Source organism: Camellia sinensis, chromosome 5, assembly GCF_055761805.1.
Source record: "Camellia sinensis isolate YWXY chromosome 5, ASM5576180v1, whole genome shotgun sequence".
Taxonomy (NCBI): Eukaryota; Viridiplantae; Streptophyta; class Magnoliopsida; order Ericales; family Theaceae; genus Camellia; species Camellia sinensis.
In genome coordinates, this window is record NC_138965.1 from 142,773,678 (window position 1) to 142,794,213 (window position 20,536).

At 38.5% G+C, this 20,536-nt stretch overlaps 1 pseudogene; it reads left to right on the forward strand.

Annotated features, from left to right (window-relative positions):
- Positions 1-7,615: 7,615 nt before the first annotated feature.
- On the forward strand, positions 7,616-10,453 carry LOC114279777 (calcium-transporting ATPase 12, plasma membrane-type pseudogene; annotated as a pseudogene).
- Positions 10,454-20,536: the final 10,083 nt, after the last annotated feature.

Here is a 20,536-nt window from a genome sequence, read left to right on the forward strand (position 1 = left end):
TGGGCTGCGTGTTCACTATCTAATCTGGGCTGCGTGTTCAGAAAATTCAAAATGTGGGCTGTGCGTCCACTTTCGAATTCGAGCTGTGTGTTCGACAAATCAGTGTTTGAACCGTGTGTTCGCCTCTTAACTAATGTGTACAGTGCGTTCACAATTAATTGGTGAGCCAAGTGTTCAGAAATTCAAGTGTTGAAACTACATGTTCAAGATGTAAGCAAAGTACTATGTCATAAGCTAAACTGCATGTTCAAGCATGGCAAAGGTGCGAAATGTAAAATACAGAAGATGAGGTAAATACCTCTCGGGCCTCGTGAGAGAGATGCTGCTCCGGCTCTCTGAGAAGCAGATCCCCAGGTGCTCGCTCGTCAAAACTAGTAAAATGACGGAAGACAGCACGAGGGAGGACGTGCGCTGGCGGACGGTACCTCCCAGGAATGAAAGGTCGGGTCCTCGGGGGTAGAGTCATGGGATCGAAATCATCTCCAGCATCTGGAAAACCTCCGCCGTGGGGAGAATTACCCGCCATTTTCAAAGGATTTGCAAAAGGGAACAAAAATGAGCAAAATGAGCAAAAATTGGAAAAAGTCAACAAAAGTCAACTCTCGGGAAATGAAAAGTCAACAAAAGTCAACCCCCGAGAAAATCTTCCAAATATTGAGACAAACTTACCTCAAGTGGCGAAAATGGACCCTCCGAGTGAGGGCACAACTGTAATAAGTGTGTGTGAGTGTGATGTATGTCTTCCAACCCCACGTCTTTCTCCCTTTTATTTATCCGCTTTTGATGGTTAGATTAGGGCATGTTTAAATTAGCATACAGTATGACAGCATGTTTTGCATTCATTCATCTGTATTGCATGCACCGGGCTCGGCGCACCATACTAACTGCATCGTACTTTCAATTCCAAGTTGAATACATGGTAGTTGTAGCATTTCATATACCATCTTAGAATAGCCGAGCCTGTTATAGTTGCATTTTGCATGTGTTGCATTAGACATTTCTGTATACTTAGGATTCACGCATGATTTCTAATAAGTGTCTATTTTGGCTTGGAGTACTCGGTAAGTTTTTATACTTTAGCATCCTTGCATGCGTGTGAGTGCTGCCATGAATAGCATGTTTACCATGAGGCTATGTGCTTATCTGATATAACTGCCTGAATGCCTGTGGGTGAAGGTTGGGTTATCTGAATTGGAGTAAATCATCAAATGTTTTAAAGCCTACCTGCGGGTAGCAAACCATTTTCAAAAAAACAAACATGAAATGTTTCGTTCCAATTTAGGCGACCCGGTCTATATTTGTATGTTGTGAGCATCACATAGTAACCTAGGCTAATAACCGGTTTAAGGACATACAAAGTTTTCAAAAATTGATATCATGGTTAGTAGAGGCCGGTCTATGACCGGGCGAGCGGGGGTGCTCACGAAGTGACCTTCCCCAATCGTACCCAAGTTCCCGAGCCGAGGCAACTTTGGTGATGACGGACACGTGGCCTTTTGGCACCGAGTCAGGGTTTCCTAAATTTCCCAAAATAAAACATTTAGGTGGCGACTCTGTATCTGGCAAAGCAGTCCATGTTTGGCACTACTTTTTCAAAAATCAGTTTCTCAAAACAATTTGCCGGATTTGGACTCTTTGGTTCAGATTAGGAACCGTGACATTCAAGAGTCCGAGCTGTAGTGACCCCAAATGAACAGAACGGGAGCTAACCCTCCCGGGGCGTTCGGGGGACGTCTACACCGATCTAAATATAACCTCTTTTCTTGAAGATCATGACTGATCCAACCCCAATTTGTAAATTTCCTTTTCTCTTCCTCTGATACTTCACGATCCCTTTTGCTTTCTCTTTTGTGTTAACTTTCCTTTTTTGAGCTGCCACTGCATTCTTACAGTTTACCACACAGTGAGACACCTTTCCAACTCTGTTGTGGACTGCCTTCCCCCTATTGGTATGATCTTCACCCTCTTGTGTTGGCTAATCCTCTAGGCCACTTACCATAGATGATCTATGGCCCAATATTCCCCCATACTCTATGGCATAGGCCTTAATAACACCTCAATATTAAGCACATGCCCAATTTTCTCAAGCCCACTAAGACTCATAAATCCTTGAGTAACAACTCCATCTTCAACTATCTGGTTGCCATCAATTTGAATCTGTATGGGGTTTAGCAATGATTTGACTGACTGAGTCCCGCATGCTCCCCCTTTACCTCTAGCTTGCTTCAGAATACAATCTGTCTGGCCTATGGTCATGATAGTCTCCTCAACCCTAGACATGTTTAGCCCCCTATCTTTTCCATCAATGGTTGTATGTTCATCATGTCTTGCCTCTGACCCCCCTGCCTTCTCAGCACCTCCTATGTCCAGCTCACCTCTAACCTGGCCCTCTGTAGCTCGACTTTTTCGCGCCCCCCTTTCGGAAGCTCGGAATAAGCCTTACAGTTCGGACTCCCACGATTCTGAATCTAATCTCATAAGTGCAATGTGAAATTGATAAACACCAAAGAGTCCAAATCTGGTAAATCTTTTGAAAAATTGATTTTGAATCAAATTGCCAAAGATTGATTGATTTGCCAGATAAAGAGTCGCCACCTAAATATTTTATTTTTGGAAAATCTAGGAAACCCATGACTCGTGCCAAAGGCCACGTGCCCGTCATTACCAAGATTGTCTTGGCTCAGAACTTAGGTACGAGAGGGGAAGGTCATGAATTGAGCACCCCCGCTCGCCCGATCAAAGATCGGCCTCTAATAATTATGATATGATTTTTATCAACATTATATGCTCTTGTTTCGATTTATTAGGCTAGCATTAACTATGTGATGCGCGCACACAAGGTATAGACTAGTTTGCCCGAATTGGAAGAATTCAATTTCATGTTTGTTTTTCGAAAATGATTTGATTTTTCCACTTAATAAAGTGGGCTTAAATTTTGTGAATTTGCCACTTGACAAAGTGGGCTTAAATGTTCATTCATTGAATCGTTCTAATTCAAACAACAAGCCTTCATCCACAAGTACTCAAACAGTTTAACAAGTAAGCACTTAGCCTCATGGCAAGCATGCTAGTCATAGCAATCATTCACACTCATGTAAGTATGCTAAAGCACTAAAAACTCACCTAGTACTCCAATTCAAAAAAGAAACTAGTTAGAAAAAATGCATGTTCCTAACTATGCCAAATATCTAATGCAACACATGCAATATGCAATTACTAGGCTCGGCTACTAATATGGCATATGAAACAAGTAAATAGCATGTGGTCTAAGCACGTATTCAAAGAAGTTATTGAACTAACAATGCAGTTAGAATTATGAATCGAGCTTCAGTGCATGCAATACAAATGAATGGATGCAAACATGCGATATGCTAATTGAAACGTGATGTCCCTAAACTAACCATCATAAGCTGGTAAATAAAAGGGAGAAAGACGTGGGGTTGGAAGACATACACATTATTACAACATTGATGCCCTCGCGTAGGAGGGTCCGAATGAATAAACTAGCTAAGCTAAACTACTTAACTAATTATTACAAACCGAATGAAATGAATTAACTAACTATTCTAAGCTAATTAAATAAGTACAATGCAAACTAATTATTTAACTACTCTACGCTAATTAATTACAAAGCAAAACTAATTGAACTAGTTAACTAATTAACCAATCTAATTGACTAAATAATTACAACACTTAACTAATTAGCTACAACTAATTAATTACAACAAAACTATAATTAAATACTAATCAAACTAAATAAGTAGTCCTGGGAATGGAGAGATGAATGTATGCTCGGTTTCCACCCGAAAAAAAAAACATCCACTATTTTGCTTCCAATTGCCTCTGTTGCACAACCCTTGCACTGGTTTTCCACCTCCACATCAACTCTGCTCTGCTTCACAAGCATTCTGCTCAAAATTCACTGGTGGCCAGCAGCCCAGAAGTGAGGGGTTGCCGGCCAACACTGAGGGGTTGCTGGCCACCGATGGTGGCCTATCGGCCACTGTTGAGGGGTTGCCGGCCACTGATGGCTTGTTCCTCCTTGCTGCAACAGAGGACAAACAGAGAAAGAGAGGGTGTTCTCACAGGTTGTTTGTACTATGCATCCTTCCTTATCATCAAAACATCTCAAAGGAGCGATACACTTGGCTCTTAAACCATCAATCAAGCAATTTCATTGCATGATGGCCAAAGAACCAAGATGTACAAGTTCAATAAATGCACAAACAAGACCGAAAACCTTCACCCTATCATGCAAGATCAAGGGCAATGGTGACCTTAGAAAATTGGCATATTTCATCACTTTGAGTATGAAATGCCCCAATTTTCTTTGTGTTCAAATTAACGTCCGATTTGAACACACCAAAACACAACCAAATGCTTATCTTGCACAATTTTAGTTTCAAATTTTATGTACTCATTTTAGATTGCCAACCATTCTTTAACCAATTAAGTCCATTGGTGAGTTAGTCTTCTAAAAGAGAAGGAAGTGTCAAACAAAGGGTGGTTTAAAGCAAGAGTGAGGTGTCATGCTGTTGATAATGAACCTCCAAAAGACGATTAAACCATTAGGCACGGACCTTAATCTCAAGTTTAAACTATCTTAAGGTTGAAACAACCCTCAAAGCAAATAAAGAGTCAAGAAATGAGGGAGGTTGCAGAGATTAATGAGTGTTGAAATTAAATGAGAAAAGCCCTAAAACATGGCAATCAACTCAAACAAGTGGTGTCTAAAGGCCTAAAACACCAAGCTTGTGAGGACACTTACATTAGAAGCATGCAAAACAAGACTCAAATGCAACAACCAGCCAAAAACAAAGTTAAAATAGTCCAAATCAGAGGCTAAAACATGCTGGAATTAAACCACAAAAGGCTAGAAAATTAATCTCACACATAAAGCTAACTAGGCTAGCAAACAAGACACAAAGAGGTGAGGCTAACCCCTCTAAATTTGGATTTCACAAGATGATTTTTACCACTGAAAATACTCTGAAATTCAGTATTCAAAAGCCCAAAAAAAGATAGTTTAAAAGTAGAAAACAAAGGTGGAAAGGCCTTACAAACAAGAAATAAAGAGGAGTGAACCACCCCCCTAACCTTAAATGGCCTAAAACTACCAATTTCTACCCACCAAACAACCCAAAATTAGTGGGAAAAAGATAGAAAAACAAGTATGCAAAACAAGTTAAAAAGGCAAGTATTATACCTCTTGAAGCAAAGATCAACTTTAGGCAACAATTCAAGCCAAAACCACTTTCTAGAGCTACAAGAAGGCCTCAAAGAACCTCAGCTCAAAGATGATCAACTTTTGTTAAGGAGGTGTAGGCAAAAGTGTGGTGTATATAGGCTAATTTGCACAAATTTTTAAGATATATATATATATATATATAATTTTTGCTCCAAAAATTCTAACCCTCAAAAATGGGGGAGAAGACCTCGTATATATAGAAAAACATGCATTTGGCTGAGATAAATCCCTCCATACACATGTAGGAAGATAAAGCCCATTGTGCCAACAGCTGGAACAGTTGTCAACAAAATATCTGCAAAAAAGACACTGGTGGCTAGCAGGCCACTAATGTGGCCGGCAAGCCACCAGTGATGGCCAACAGGCCACACCATTGGCCGGCAAGGTACAAGGGTGGCCGACAACCCACCAGAGGAGGCCTGCAAGTCCCAAGGTCTTGAGGTTTGAAACACTAAGGTTTTGGTCCAAAATGAGGCACAGAATGGACAAGGTTTAAAGACTCAAAGGTAGGACATTCTGCAGAGGTCTTCGAGCACTAAAACGAGCACATGCAATCATAATCATCTAGTGCATAAGCGATGATGTCCAAGTCTTGAGGACGGTAAAAAATGGGGTGTGTACACCCTCCACGTCAGCTTCATCTTTACATTTCTTGCTTCCCACAACAGATCTTTGTTCTTGTTCATCACCATGGGAAGTTGAATTTTCTCCTTTGTGTTGCTCACTATAACATTGGCATTGCTTTTATATCACCTCCGAAATCACCACCTGATCTTCACAGACTTTGACTGGGTAGGTTATCCCCTTGCAAATCAAGGTGATTGTTGACAACCTAGAAGTCAGGAAGCAATTGCAGCAGTTATATGGCAGCAGTTGCAGATTGAGGAGATCATGGGGGCGTGGCAAAAAAGAAGTATAAAGGCCAGAAGTTTGCAGAGAGAAAAGAAACCAACAACAACATAACAACTTAGCTTTTAAATTTGGGACTAGTTCAGATTGTAACTTAGGAGTAGTTTCTTTCACTGTAATTCGTGCTTATTGAATGAGCATAGGTGATTTCAATTTAAAGTTGATTTTTGTTAGTTCAATCTACCTTGTTACTATCAGTTGATATAAAACAGTTTGTTTTCCTCTTGTTTGCTTTGTTACCATCAGTTGATCCAAAGAAATCCTCATTCTCTTGAAGCATTAGAACCGAAACCGCAATTGCTTGATTTTTCATATTTAAGTTGTTTAGTTTGAATTATTACTTGGTTGCGATCGATCTAGACCCAGCATAATTTTTACTAACAGTAACCAACCATTGAGATAGCTTAATTTGATTTGATACGATTTAGTTAATTGCGTTACGAATAAGTTTATTGCCACCCTTTTCAAACAACACTCAGTGAAATACAAATAATTACTAAGTTGTGTTTAGAGCAATATTCCCCACCAATTATCAATTGACACATCTTGCCAAAATACCAACATTAATGTTGTGTTTGGTTAGGAAACTTGGAAAAAGATTTAGAAAAGAAAAAGAAAAAGTAGGTGAAATGTGAATAAAATATACATACATTTTACTTAATTTCACACACCTTTTCCTTTTTTCTTTTCCTTTTTCTTTCTAAATCTTTTCTTAAATCCTCCAATCAAACATAGCGTAAGGTAATTAACCTATTGTTTAAGTCAATAGCTATCTACGCGAAAGCATCACATGAACTTGCTTCACAACCACTAATTAACTTTTCCGGTATGTAAATGATATATAAATAGAAAATTCATACAAAATTTCCATTTAGAATGATATGCGATCCTTTTAATGTAAAACAAAATATCAATAAATAAAGACAAAATAATAGTCTCTTTTGGTAAATCTAACTTTTTTTGTAGTAAAATTATTATACTTTAAAAAAATTAATTTTTTAAAATTATCTTTTAATAGTACATTTTTTACGTCCTCAAAAAAAAAGATAGTATATTTTTTAAAGAATATCAATTGTCACAATTTTACTTTTTATGTTAATGAATTTCAAAGAAAGACAAAATAGAAAATTCATATTATTTTTGTCCTTAATTATTGAAAAATGACTAATATTTTGGGATAATGAAAAATGAAATAAGAGACTAATATTTTGGGACTGAGGGATAACTTTATCTATAAAACTAACATTGCCACCTCATTCTTGAGGTGTTTCCACACAATTTCACTGTCAATAACTCTTAATTATGCCAAGGCAAGAAAATTACAGTGAACTTTCTCAGAAAAACAAACGCGCATTCCAGGTTTTTATAACTATAAAATCATCTCTTTAGTTTAGATTATAGTTTCATGAGCTTCTTCTTCTTCTTCTTCTTCTTCTTCTTCTTCTTCTTCATCAAACCATGCCTCTGTAATCTCGTAAATCAGGCGATACCATCATGTTTCTTGAAAAAGCTTATTCAGTTTGAAAACCCAACAAGCGATTGCAAAAGGCCTTCAGAGTCATTTATTTTGTTGTTTCTTTGGCCAAGAAAGTCATTGCCAATGGCAAAAACACCCAATTCCTTCCCAGGTTCTTGCCCGGCTCATCTTACGTTGCAATTGATATTCAAGCCATTGATGACAATGATGACAATCACGATCACAAACCCTTAATCTATATTGATCAGAAAGCACTCTCTGAGATAGTGAGAGAGAAGAACTTTAACAGTCTCAATCAATATAGAGGGGTAAAAGAGGTTGCAGCGATTCTTGAAACCAACATAAAAGTTGGCATCACTGCCAAGGAGAGTGATATTAAGCAGAGAATCAATGTTTTTGGTTCGAACACGTATGAGAAACCAGCCACAAAGAGCTTTCTCAGTTTTGTCTTTGAAATATTCAAAGACACCTCTATCATTATACTTCTGGTAGGCCCAGTGTTCTCTCTCGGGTTCGGAATCAAACAACACAGTCCCACAGAAGGGTGGTACGACAGGGGAAGCATTATCGTTGCTGTCGTTCTAGTTGTTGTGGTTTCTACCATTAGTAACTTCAGGTAAAGCAGACAATTTGATAAGCTTTCTGGTGAGAATAGTGACCTGATGAAAGTGGAAGTGGTGAGAAATTGCCGTAGACAATCCATATCGATTTTTGAAGTCGTAGTGGGTGACATTGCGTGTCTAAAGATCGGTGATCAAGTTCTGACAGATGGGTTGTTCTTGGATGGACACTCGTTGAAAGTGGATGAATCAAGCATGACATCTTATATCTGGAAGGTCAGTTTACTGGTGGCTTTCCTTGTTCTCGTAGTTTTGCTCATCCGGTACTTCATAGGAAACACTGAAGATGAGCATGGGAACCAAGAATTCAACCGCGGCAAGACTAAAGCCAATGATGTCATGAATGTTATTGTGCGTATTGTTGCTGCGGTAGTTACGATTGTTGTGGTGTCGATTCCAAAAGGTTTGCCTTTGGCTGTGACTCTAACTTTGGCTTATTCGATAAAGATGATGATGGTTCGGAAACTCTCTGCTTACGAGACAATGGGTTCGGCCAAAACTATCTGCATAGACAAAATCGACACACTTACATCAAACTAGATAAAGGTAACATAATTTTGGCTTGGAAAAGAGGTAATGACAGACAAAGCATCATTGAAAATAGCCCCTAATGCTCTTGAAAATGTTACACGAAGGTGTCGATTTAAATACAATCGACGAAGTCTATAGACAGTTATCCATATCAATACCTGAAATTTCTGGAAGCCCTACTGAGTCAGCAATCCTCTCCTGGGTCGTGTTTGATTTGGCTATGGATATTGATGAGCTGAAGCAAGGTCATGAAATTCTTCACGTAGAAGCTTTCAACTAAGAAAAGAAACGAAGTTGGGTTTTGACGAGGATGAATGGAAAAAAAATTCGCACGCATTGGAAAAAGGCTGTAAAGATGATTCTATCAATGTGCTCAAATTATTACACCAAAATGGGGAATATTATACCCATGAATGATGAAAAAAGAACGCAGTTTGAAATGATTATTAAAGATATGGCAGCTAAAAGCTTGCGATGCATTGCCTTTGGTTACAGAAAGTGTAGAGGTCAGCAGAAAGATTGAAGAAACCGGACTTCCCTTGTTAGGGCTTGTCGGTTTATGGGAGACAACATCTTCACTGCAAAAGCTATAGCTATCAAATCTGGGATTGTCAAACTCAATGAGGATTCAAGCAATGCAATGGTCGAAGGAGTGACATTCAGATATTACTCAAACGAAGAGAGAATGGAAAAGATAAACACAATCCGTATATGGCTAGATCGTCTCCATTTGAAAAGCTTCTGATGGTAAAGTGCTCGAAGCGAAAAGGACATGTGGTAACAGTCACAGGGAATAGAACAAACGATGCACCCGCACTAAAAGAAGAAGATGTCGGACTTTCAATGGGAATTCAAGGCACAAAAGTGGCGAAAAAGAGCTTGGATATATAGTCATCTTAGACGACAATTTTACATCGGTGGTGACAGTTTTGAAGTGGGGTCGGTGCGTATACAACAACATTCAAAGGTTCATCCAATTTCAACTCACCGTCAACGTGGCTGCTCTTGTCGTCAACTTTGTCGCAGCAATATCGTCTGGTGAAGTTCTGCTAACAGCAGTCCAGCTACTGTGGGTGAACCTCATAATGGATACTTTGGGGGCATTAGCACTGGCCACTGAGCAACCAACTAATGATCTAATGACAAAGCAACCTGTGGGTCGAACTGAACCACTTATAACAAAGATCGTGTGGAGGAACCTCATTGCTCAAGCCTTGTATCAAATAACTGTTTTACTGATCCTAAAGTTCAAGGGAAGCAAAATCTTTGGCATGGACAATAACGTCAAGGACACACTAGTGTTCAATAGTTTTGTCCTGTGCCAAGTTTTTAACAAGTTCAATGTAAGGAAGATTGAGGAGAAGAATATATTTAAGGGGATAGTTAAGAACAAACTCTTTCTAGGCATTATCGGGATGACAATAGTCCTTCAAGTGGTCATGGTGGAGTTTCTAAAGAAATTTGCCAATACCGAGAGGCTAAATTGGAGCCAATGGGTCGCGAGCATTGTGATTGCTGCAATGTCTTGGCCAATAGGTTGGCTTGTCAACTTCATTCCAGTTTCAAGTAAACAGTTTCTCAACCTTCTCACACATAGATCTTCTATGACATAAAACAAATTATCAGAGTTAGGTATCGGATCACAAATCATATTTTGTTCTCAATTCCAGTAGAATTTACTAGGTGATTCACAGTACTTCAGTATTTCATATTAGAGGTTTGCGAACCTTTAGTTCTTGTAAATATTGATAAACTACAAGGGACCACACCTTAAGGTCTTAAATAAAAGTTTAAGGTTTTCCATTTTCTTGCCTTTGTCTGTATTTGCAATTTGCTTTTTCTGATCATGCAATTAATCAATTCATAACACAACTTCCACTACATAACACTTCAAGGTGATTGCCCAGGCATGCAAGTGAATGGTGCGGTGGCTAAACTCATTCAATGCTATAGATATATATATATATATATATATGGGTGCCTAAACGAATAGATCAGTACTATACAAACACATAAATTATACACAAACGTAATACAGAATGATGTGACAAGTTTTGATTTTCATTTCAAAGCAAAAAATCCATCAAGATGACTTATATTTTAAAGAATGTCATTGACACATCATGAATTTTGAATTTTGTTTTGTATAAAAATCCTATAAGCATAGTATTTTCCTAACAAATATAGCAGAAGTTCTAGAGGGAGGAAACAACTCTTTATAATTGAAGGATTCAAGAGCCAAAACAAAAAACCTTCTCTCCATGTACCACTAACTAAGAAGCATCAACACTATTAAAAAGGTGTGTCTCAGTGTATGTGTCTGATACCAACACTCAACATGTATCCGACACACGTTCAAACCCAAATATGTGCTAAAACATGCTTTGGACACACAAAAACACATAAGTTTAAATAAAATAACTTTTAAGATACAATGATCAAAGAAAAACAACATAGAATTATACTTATCATTCCCTCCTCCTCTAAACTTTAGGAATTAGAATTATGTTACATTTTATATTATCTTTTAATGAAATATTCATATATATGACACAGAATAAATGTATAAAATCATATATTGTGCATATCTTTCATGTGTCGTGTCCTTCATGTTTTCGAAATTGGCGTGTCGACATTTCTTTGTTGTATCACATGTCTGTGTCATATCGTGTATCCACGTCCATGCTTCTTAGACCACTAACACAAGTGACATTGTCACGACCCAAACCCGCCTCTATAGGTTTAGTATCGTAACCAGCCAATAATCCTTAGATTACCAAAGGCCTTTGAATAGAATGACATATAATTAGGGACTGCGGAAGCAATATACAGAAATATACATAGTTCATTGAGCTGTGAAGACAGTTCATTGAGCTGTGAAGACATACATAAGACTGATAATCTTAAACTTTTTTAAACATACGTGTGACGTCAAAAGATACAGTAGTTACACGTCACCCCATGTACTATACATACAAACAAAAATTTTGTCCGTAATTCAAGCAAAAAGGAACAAAGTCCTAAATATTCACAAAAACATGGCCGCAAGATTTGACATGATCCGGAACCTCCTCGAGAGGCACAAAAGGTAGTTGACAAACTCAAAACTCTTCAGGCATCATCTTAAGCTTGGTCGCGCACCTGGTCACCTACATATATAATATAAATATTGAGCGGAAGCCCAGTGAATAATAACAGAGTAAAGGGTTAAATGAATGATGTCCCATAACTAATTCAGAAACCAGAGTTCATATTGAAGACAAATTTACATTCGTATTCTTGTTCTGAGCATATATAAAAATCAGAGTTCATGCTTAATCTTACTGGGCTTATCCATTAGTGCTAACAGATCTCATACAGAATATCAAAAGTCATACTTGTCAATTCCATAAGGAACCTCTGGCCGGGTATGAATAACTTGTTAGTTCCATAAAGGAACCTCCGGTCTGGGAACGAACAACTTGTCAGTTCCATAAAGGAACCTCCAACCGGGTACAGATAACTTGTTAGTTCCATAAAGGAACCTCCGGTCGGGGTACAGATAGCATACTTGAATCACAGATTTAATGTCACAAAAATTATTTGTCAAAATTGGGCAATCATTCATAGTACAGGACATAACATTTCATAAAACAACTCTTATTTCACATACAGAAAATAATTTAACTTGAACATAACTTTACTAAGTTATTACTCATAGATAACAAATGGCGCCAAGCAAATGGACAGAGTAGGCAATTCAGATATCTTGTGGCGCATGACCTACACAGATATAGAATGAACACGTACTGAATTACACACCCGGAATCATTAACTTAGTTCTTTCTTGTCTTGGTGTGTTTCCACTTCTTATCCTCATTAATGTGTCTTAATCTTGGCCTAGAAATACCTAGGGTACAATGAGGATACCAAAATGCATTTGAAAACACTTAACAAAACATGCAAAAAACAGGGGTCCCGCTCGAGCGTACATGCAAACATGTGAGGGGACGCTCGAGCGCAACTTCCCTCGCTCAAGCACTCTGTAAACTTTGCAAAAGTACTGGTTAAGTGAAATCTCCACTTGATGGCCGCTCGATTCTCGCTCGATCGTAAGACTCATGACCTCGCTCGAGTGCAACTCTTGCCGCTCAAGCAGTCTGCAAAACATGCAAACTTTTGAAAGCATGCATTTCATGCTCGAGTGGACTTTTGGTCACTTGAGTGGAAGTGCAAGATCATAGAGTGGCCGCTCGAGCGCATATTATGACGCTGGAGCGGAAGTACAAAATCTGGAATTTCTAGATTGCACTCCCAAACTCCAAACTCAAATTCAAAGCCATTAAACTGAACCTTTGGGCCCCAAAACTTGAGAAAACAAGTCTAAACTTGGAAAACATAAAGAATTGAAGATCATTTCATGAAATTAAGGCCCAAAAGCATATCAATTGTCCAAAACGATCCCCAAATCTTTGAAAACATAACATTATACATCATGCATGTAAAGGTGTAAGCTCCAAGCTTTCAAAACATTATCAAATGAGACAGATTGATGGAAAGAAAGATGAATTCGCAAAACTAAGGTAGAATGATAACATGCATGGGAGAATTCTTAAACAACATACTCTAAATGCAATGTAATGCATATGCATGTACGTATACTCTACTCTTCTACCTCATTAAGCTTAATTCTTGCCTCAACTCACTTAATTCTTTTGAATACATGTGATAAGTATCCTAAGTACACAACTAAAGGCTTAATTTCTTACCTCAGGTTCTCAATTCCTTGAATTCTAGTGAGTTCTTGTTCAAATTCTTCAATTCCCCTTAATTCTCTAGCAAATTCCTTTGTTTGAAGACTTCTCCCTAGCCTTTCTCTCTCTCTCTCTCTCTCTACACGTTTGTTTGCTTGTGTAGGCTCAAAGTGTATTGAAATGAAGGAAAAAGGTTGAGTGGTGGTACAATTGGTGCCTTATATAGGCTTGGATAATAGTGTAATTAATTTGTTGATCAAACTAATCAAGTAGACATTAAATTATTCTAATTTAATCGTTCCGATTCGAATTCTAATTAAACTTACCACAATGTTCTAAAAATTCCAAATAACACATATCCGAAGTCAATTTCGTGATCGGATGCCGATAAGGCCCTCAATTCACAGAACAAAACATAAACATGAACAGATCTTTCTACAATAGACAGATATAAATACAAATAATGTAATACACAAGCATTTAATACAAAATTTCACTTTAATTACTTATTAAGCCTTCTTAATCATGGATTATACGTTAATCATGGGTCGGGATTGTTACAAGCATCTTCTTTTAGGCAATTGGGGACTTGTATTTTTTCAATTTTTAGAAATTACAAATACAAATTACAAAGTTTTGAAAACTTAAAAAGTACCTTAAAATTGTTTCCTCAAAATGGGTTGTTTTCAGGAAAAAAATTTTAAATGGAGAACCATCTATTCCTGCAAATTTATAAATTTCTTTTTCATCTTGATGGTCCTTAACCAATGACATGCTTGCATAAGATTGTCCTACATAATCCTTTGTACTTCTATACAACAATGTCACTAGACCCAAACAGCAATATATTATTCTGGTGCATACAATATTTGTTTAAAAACAGATTTTCAAATTTTTTATTTCTACCCTTGAGAACCTTTTCAAAAAATATCTCCATTTAGAAGAAGGTAATGCCCACTTAAAAAGCCACCACAAACCATTTTAGTAATGTCCGAAATTTTAGTAATATCAAAAACTATTTCTCTCTCTTCAGACTTCAAATTGAAAAAACCGAATGCTTCTTCCTAACCTTAAACATAATGCAACTATTGCATAGAAACATAAACATAATGCAACTATTGCATAGAAACAGTGCATCATTTTTATTTTTATTTTTTTGGTATTGAGAATTGCAATAACAAGTCAGAAGATTTGTTAATCAACTAAAGTATAAATGGAAATTCATCTAAAAGTGCAAGACTCAAAGAAAAAATAAAACTCAAATCTTAGCTCAACCTGCTTTGCAATAAACATCAAATATTTTGAACAAAAACAGGTAAAAAGAACTATAAGAAAATTCAAGGACAACATTATCACTTCAAAAAGAGCATAAGTCGAAATATAAGCACCTACTGCTCATCATCACATGTTTTTGATTCTCAGAGTTATACATTAGTTTAAGGAGTTATACTACGAAGAAAGACTTTGAAGGTGTTAACTTTGCTAAAAGCTACGTTTTAGCAAGATTGGCCCTGTTAGCATAAATTACATAGCCTTCAAATTGAAGCTTGTAGGCCACACAAGATAAAGTGCCATAGTCCCTCGAGGGTGACATCCTCAAAGACAATGCTCCTAAAGGCCAAAGGCCTCTACATATTATATAAAAAGGGTATTGTATATCAAGGTCAAAGCAGAGGTGACCATCTTGAGCTCAAGAGGAAGGTGTGACACTAATAAAGAGCTCCCCCTCATACTCAAACTAGCATCTATCTAGGTCAGTTGGCTTGACTAGTGAAGCACCTCGAAGCTAGTAAGGATTGTCAAGTTGAAGACCATGTCTCTATCTCAACCTATCGAGGTGCAGTGGTGTGTCCATCTTGACCTGGCAGTTCAGAATTCATAGAAGGGAATTTCATCATGCGATCCATTGGACATGTGACATCTAGAGACAAAACCAAGATTTTATTCCAAGGGGCCAAACATTATGTACAGAAATTTAGACAAATAATATAAACTAAATTTACATTTTTTATACCCTAATTTGCAATGCATTAAAATATAGTGGACAAAATATTCAGTATAAACAATTATGCGAGAGGATAAAACAAAACAAATAATTTTTTATATGCATATCCACTTATTCGTCTATCAAAATGGTACCTGACATTCTTTCTTATCACAAAATTCATTTATTTTTGTTGTTGTTCCCAAGAGACACTAGGCAATATGACTACACAAGCCGCAATTTGTGCGAGAGAAAAGAGAAGTCTTCACTTTTTAAGAGAAGATGTCACATCATAAATTTTTAATATTATACATAAAGAAAGAGAGTTTGATAGTGCCTTTTTGTTCTTTCAATTATAATCTAATGATGTTTTTTTTTTTTTTTTACAAGTAATCTAATGATGGGGCCATTGACTTGTTAGCTCACGTGTAGATAGAGACTTTTTTCTTTTTGGTTTATACATACTATTCTACCACTCAACAATACTACAAATCTAAAAGTGGTTAACATATATACTATGGTTATATGGATTTTTAAAAATAAGGGGGCTTGGCCACTCCAAGCCTAGCCTTGGCTATATCTTTGGTGGCATCTCTATATTGCTTGCTTGGCCTCCAAAAATTGCAAGTACAACTATAAATAATAGCTAACACATCTAGTTTGTAAAAAAAAAGATAGTTTAGATCCAGTTTGTTACAAACTCAAGTCGCTGCCCTATCTGCCATCACTTTGAGTGTGTGTGTGTGTGTGTGTGTGTGTGTGTGTGTGCATGCACACTAGCCTTTCCTTTCACACATGGCTACCTCCTCATCTCTAGCTGATCCAGTGTTATTAAAGGCATGCCTAGGCATGCGCCTAGGCCCAAGTCCCATTCGGCTCAAGGTTTGCGCCTTGTAGTGTTCCAGGCTAGGCAACTTTGATAAGGCGCGCCTAGGCGTGCACCTAGGCCCAAGTCCCATCTAGGTCCAAGATTTGCGCCTTGTAGTGTTCCAGGCCAGGCCGACTTTGATAGCACCTGACTGGCCCAAGGCTTGCGCCTTGAGGGCTTTTTTTATTGTTGCTTTAATTGGTTTTATTTAAAATCTAATCATTGATTTAATATGGTGTAGCTACAGAAGATTCCTACTCTTATTATATGTAATGCCCTCAAAATAATGACATTAAACCCATCAATATAAACATGCATTGATATATATAATATCCACATTCTTCAATTCATCAGAGTATTTCTTTACAAAAGTATTACATATTAACAACAAAAGCAAATGCCCTACGGGCTTACAGCTTTCCAAGTTAACACTTGGTTACAAAAAAAAAAAAAAAAGTACTAACTCAATTACACATTAAGCCCTTGGCTTGGAATTACATGTAATACATCAAATGAAAATAAGACAACAAAAGTCTGTCCGCCTCTAGCCTCCCAAGCTATGTCCTTGGAGGTGGCATACTACCTGTACCTGAAAATAATGTCCCATAAAGGGTGAGCCAACGCCCAGTAGAGATATGCTAAACACAGTATGAACAATAAGTAAGACATTAGCAATTGATAAATGTTCAATTTTCATAAACCAATTCATAACCCATTTCCATCTCATGACCACTACGTTCATGTTTCATTTCAGTTTCCATTTCCTATCAATTTCACAACTTACATCAGTGGCTCAGAACCTGGCCAACTACTTGTATGAGACAGTGACTCATATTAAACATTTCCCATTATCACAATAGATAAACCTACAAGTTGTATCAACATTTCAATAGGTAAGCATACAAGTTGTACCCACATTTCAACAGATATGCATATTAGCCATATCAACACTTCCAATGACAAGCATATGAGCTGTATCAACACATTATCTGACTAGCATATGAGCTGTATCAGTGGAGTCCATCCCCTATCTCCTCCCAAACAACAGCCGGTTTAGAGGTCCATCCCCTATCTTTCCCTAAACCGTGGAGTACATCCCCTATCTCCTCCCACACACACACAATGCATATATACACAAAGGTCATATACACAATCAATCAATACATAACGTTAATGTATTCTGTCAACCGTCACACTCTATGACATATCTAATTGATTAGTTTTAGTTTGCCTAATCATCATACATTGTCTACAACAATCAAAACTACCCTTCACCGGTAGCCCAAGCAATTATTTCTAAACAGATAATAAAAGCTCCAACAGATAAAATATCAATGTTTTCAAAAGCGAGTGATTTACAAATCCAACTCCATCATTTCACAACATAATGAGCCAATTTCATTACTTCCAACTCAATTCCATAAGTCCACAAATTTTCCCAAATTAATTATACCAATTAATTTATTCAACCAAATTAGGGCTTTCTACCCCATTTCTCAATATTGACCCAATGGTCTAAATATCACCAACCAACATCAATAACACCATTTGAAACCCAAAATACATATTATGAGCCCAAAATCACAAAACCCTCTTTAACATATTTTGAAACCATAAGTCCCAAAATTTCCCAAATTCAACACTTTATCAAAATAACTAAAAATCTAGATTAAAGACCATAAGAGTGAGTAGGAATCCCTACCTCAAAAGATGACTCCCAACCAAGAAGGTGAAGAAGACGAAAATGCTCCAACCCACGAATTTCTCGGATCAAAAGATAGCCCTCGACGATCAACAACTTTTTTGTAAAGGCCAAAGGTGAGGAAATCACTCCTACTAGATCAATACCTAGAAAGAAGTCAAGGTTTTAGAGAGAGGAGCTCTCAAAATGGGTTTTAGAAAAAGTAGGAGAAAGAAAGGAAAGTAAAAAGTGATTTAAAATCACCCAGCGGATAACTCATATACGCATGACCCGCTCGAGCGGAGAACACATCGCTCGAGCGCCAAGAACAAAAATCTGGACACGCTCGAGCTCAATAAGGCCCGCTCGAGCGCCAAGACACAAGAATAAAGCACTTCCGCTCGAGCGCGAAAACCAGTCCGCTAGAGCGTAGATTCCTCCCTCCCAGAACTTATATCCAGAAAGTACTACTCGCTCGAGCGCCAACAAACCCGCTCGAGCGCTACCGCTCGAGCGTAAACAAACCCGCTCGAGCGTAAAAATCACATCTGCAGAAGTTTTGCAAGAACACGAAATACTGGAGGTATGCAATCCCCGCTCGAGCGCAAGAAGACCCGCTCGAGCGGACCGCCTAAAAACTGAGCAACAAGGAATTGAAACCAAGGCCTAACCAACCTGTAACAACCCTCTCCAAAACATCCTAAAACTCAATCAGGTGGAATTAAAGGACGACAACAAGATAGATACAACTACCAACTTCACAGAACCGAGTCCGGAATACAACAAGACAGTAAAGGGACAACCGGGATCACTATAACCTCCCCCCCTTAAAGAATTTCGTCCCCGAAATTAAACACAAGTTTTCCAAAAACAGGTTTTCTCCTTTCTCAACAATATTACAACATAATATTAAACAACCCGACCCATTACTGGTCAATTCCAACTCTTTTCAAGAGGCAAAACACATTATTCATAACAACCTGCATTATCAACATGCATTCTTTTGAAATTTATCAATTTCAACCTGTTTCTCACCATTTCTTAACACATGCAACATTAATATCATGCTTGCATTTCCACAATGTACTTAACATACGTAATGTTAAAACAAATTCCCATTAACCAAAACATTCACAATGTTTTACAACTTAAGACATATACAATGCTCTTAAAGTTCAACAATATTACAGAATTTCATTACAAAATTACACATCAATAAACATGTCCGGATACTTCTCACGGACTTCCAACTCACGTTCCCAAGTGGCTTCCTCCACTCCGTGATGTTTCCACAAAACCTTCACCAAAGGAATGGTCTTGCCACGCAAGACTTGATCCCGCCTATCCAAGACCCGAACCGGTCTCTCCTCATACGAGGCATCCTCATCTACCTCCAAGTCGGTCCAATCCAACACGTGGGATGGATCCGGCTCATACTTCCGAAGCATACTCACATGAAACACGTCATGCACTCCGAACAACTACGGCGGCAACGCCAAACGATAAGCCACTTCCCCAATCCTCTCGAGGATCTCAAAGGGACCAATAAACCGAGGGGATAACTTCCCACTCTTCCCGAACCTCATCAGACCTCGTCTAGGTGAAAGAAGACATGATCACCTACCTCAAACGCCAAAGGCCTCCTCCTACGGTCGGCATAACTCTTTTGACGACTCTGGGCTATAACAAGCCTCCTACGGATAAGCTCAACTTTCTCCGTCGTCTCCCTAACCAACTCCGGACCCAACAAAGGTGCATCACCCACCTCGGCCCAACACACTGGAGACCTACACGATCAGCCGTACAAGGCCTCAAACGGTGCCATACCGATGCTAGACTGAAAACTGTTGTTGTAGGCAAACTCCACCAAGGGCAAGTGCCTTTCCCACGTCCCACTAAAGTCAAGGACACAACCTCGAAGCATATCCTCAAGGATCTGAATAGTACGCTCGGACTGCCCGTCAGTCTGAGGATGATAGGCCGTACTAAAGGTCAACTTAGTACCCAAGGCACTCTGCAAACTCTGCCACAACCTAGCAGTAAAACGAGGATCTCTATCTGAGACGATCGTCACTGGGACCCCGTGCAATCTCACTATGTCCCGAATATACAAGTCGGCGAGATGATTTACCGAATCTCTCACACGCATAGGAATGAAATGCGCCGACTTAGTCAACCAGTCTACAACCACCCAAATGGCATCACTACCCCGCTGAGTCCTCGGAAGACCTACAACGAAGTCCATAGTGACATGCTCCCACTTCCACTCGGCAATAGGCAAGGGTTGCAACAAACCCGCTGGCCTCTGATGCTCGGCCTTCACCTGCTGGCAAGTAAGGCACTTCGATATGAAAACAGCCACATCTCTCTTCATACCTCGCCACCAAAACTGGCGACCCAAATCTTGATACATCTTAGTGCCTCCCGGATGCACCGCAAGGCGTGAATGATGGAACTCTCAGAGTGCTTCCTCTCGGCAGGACTC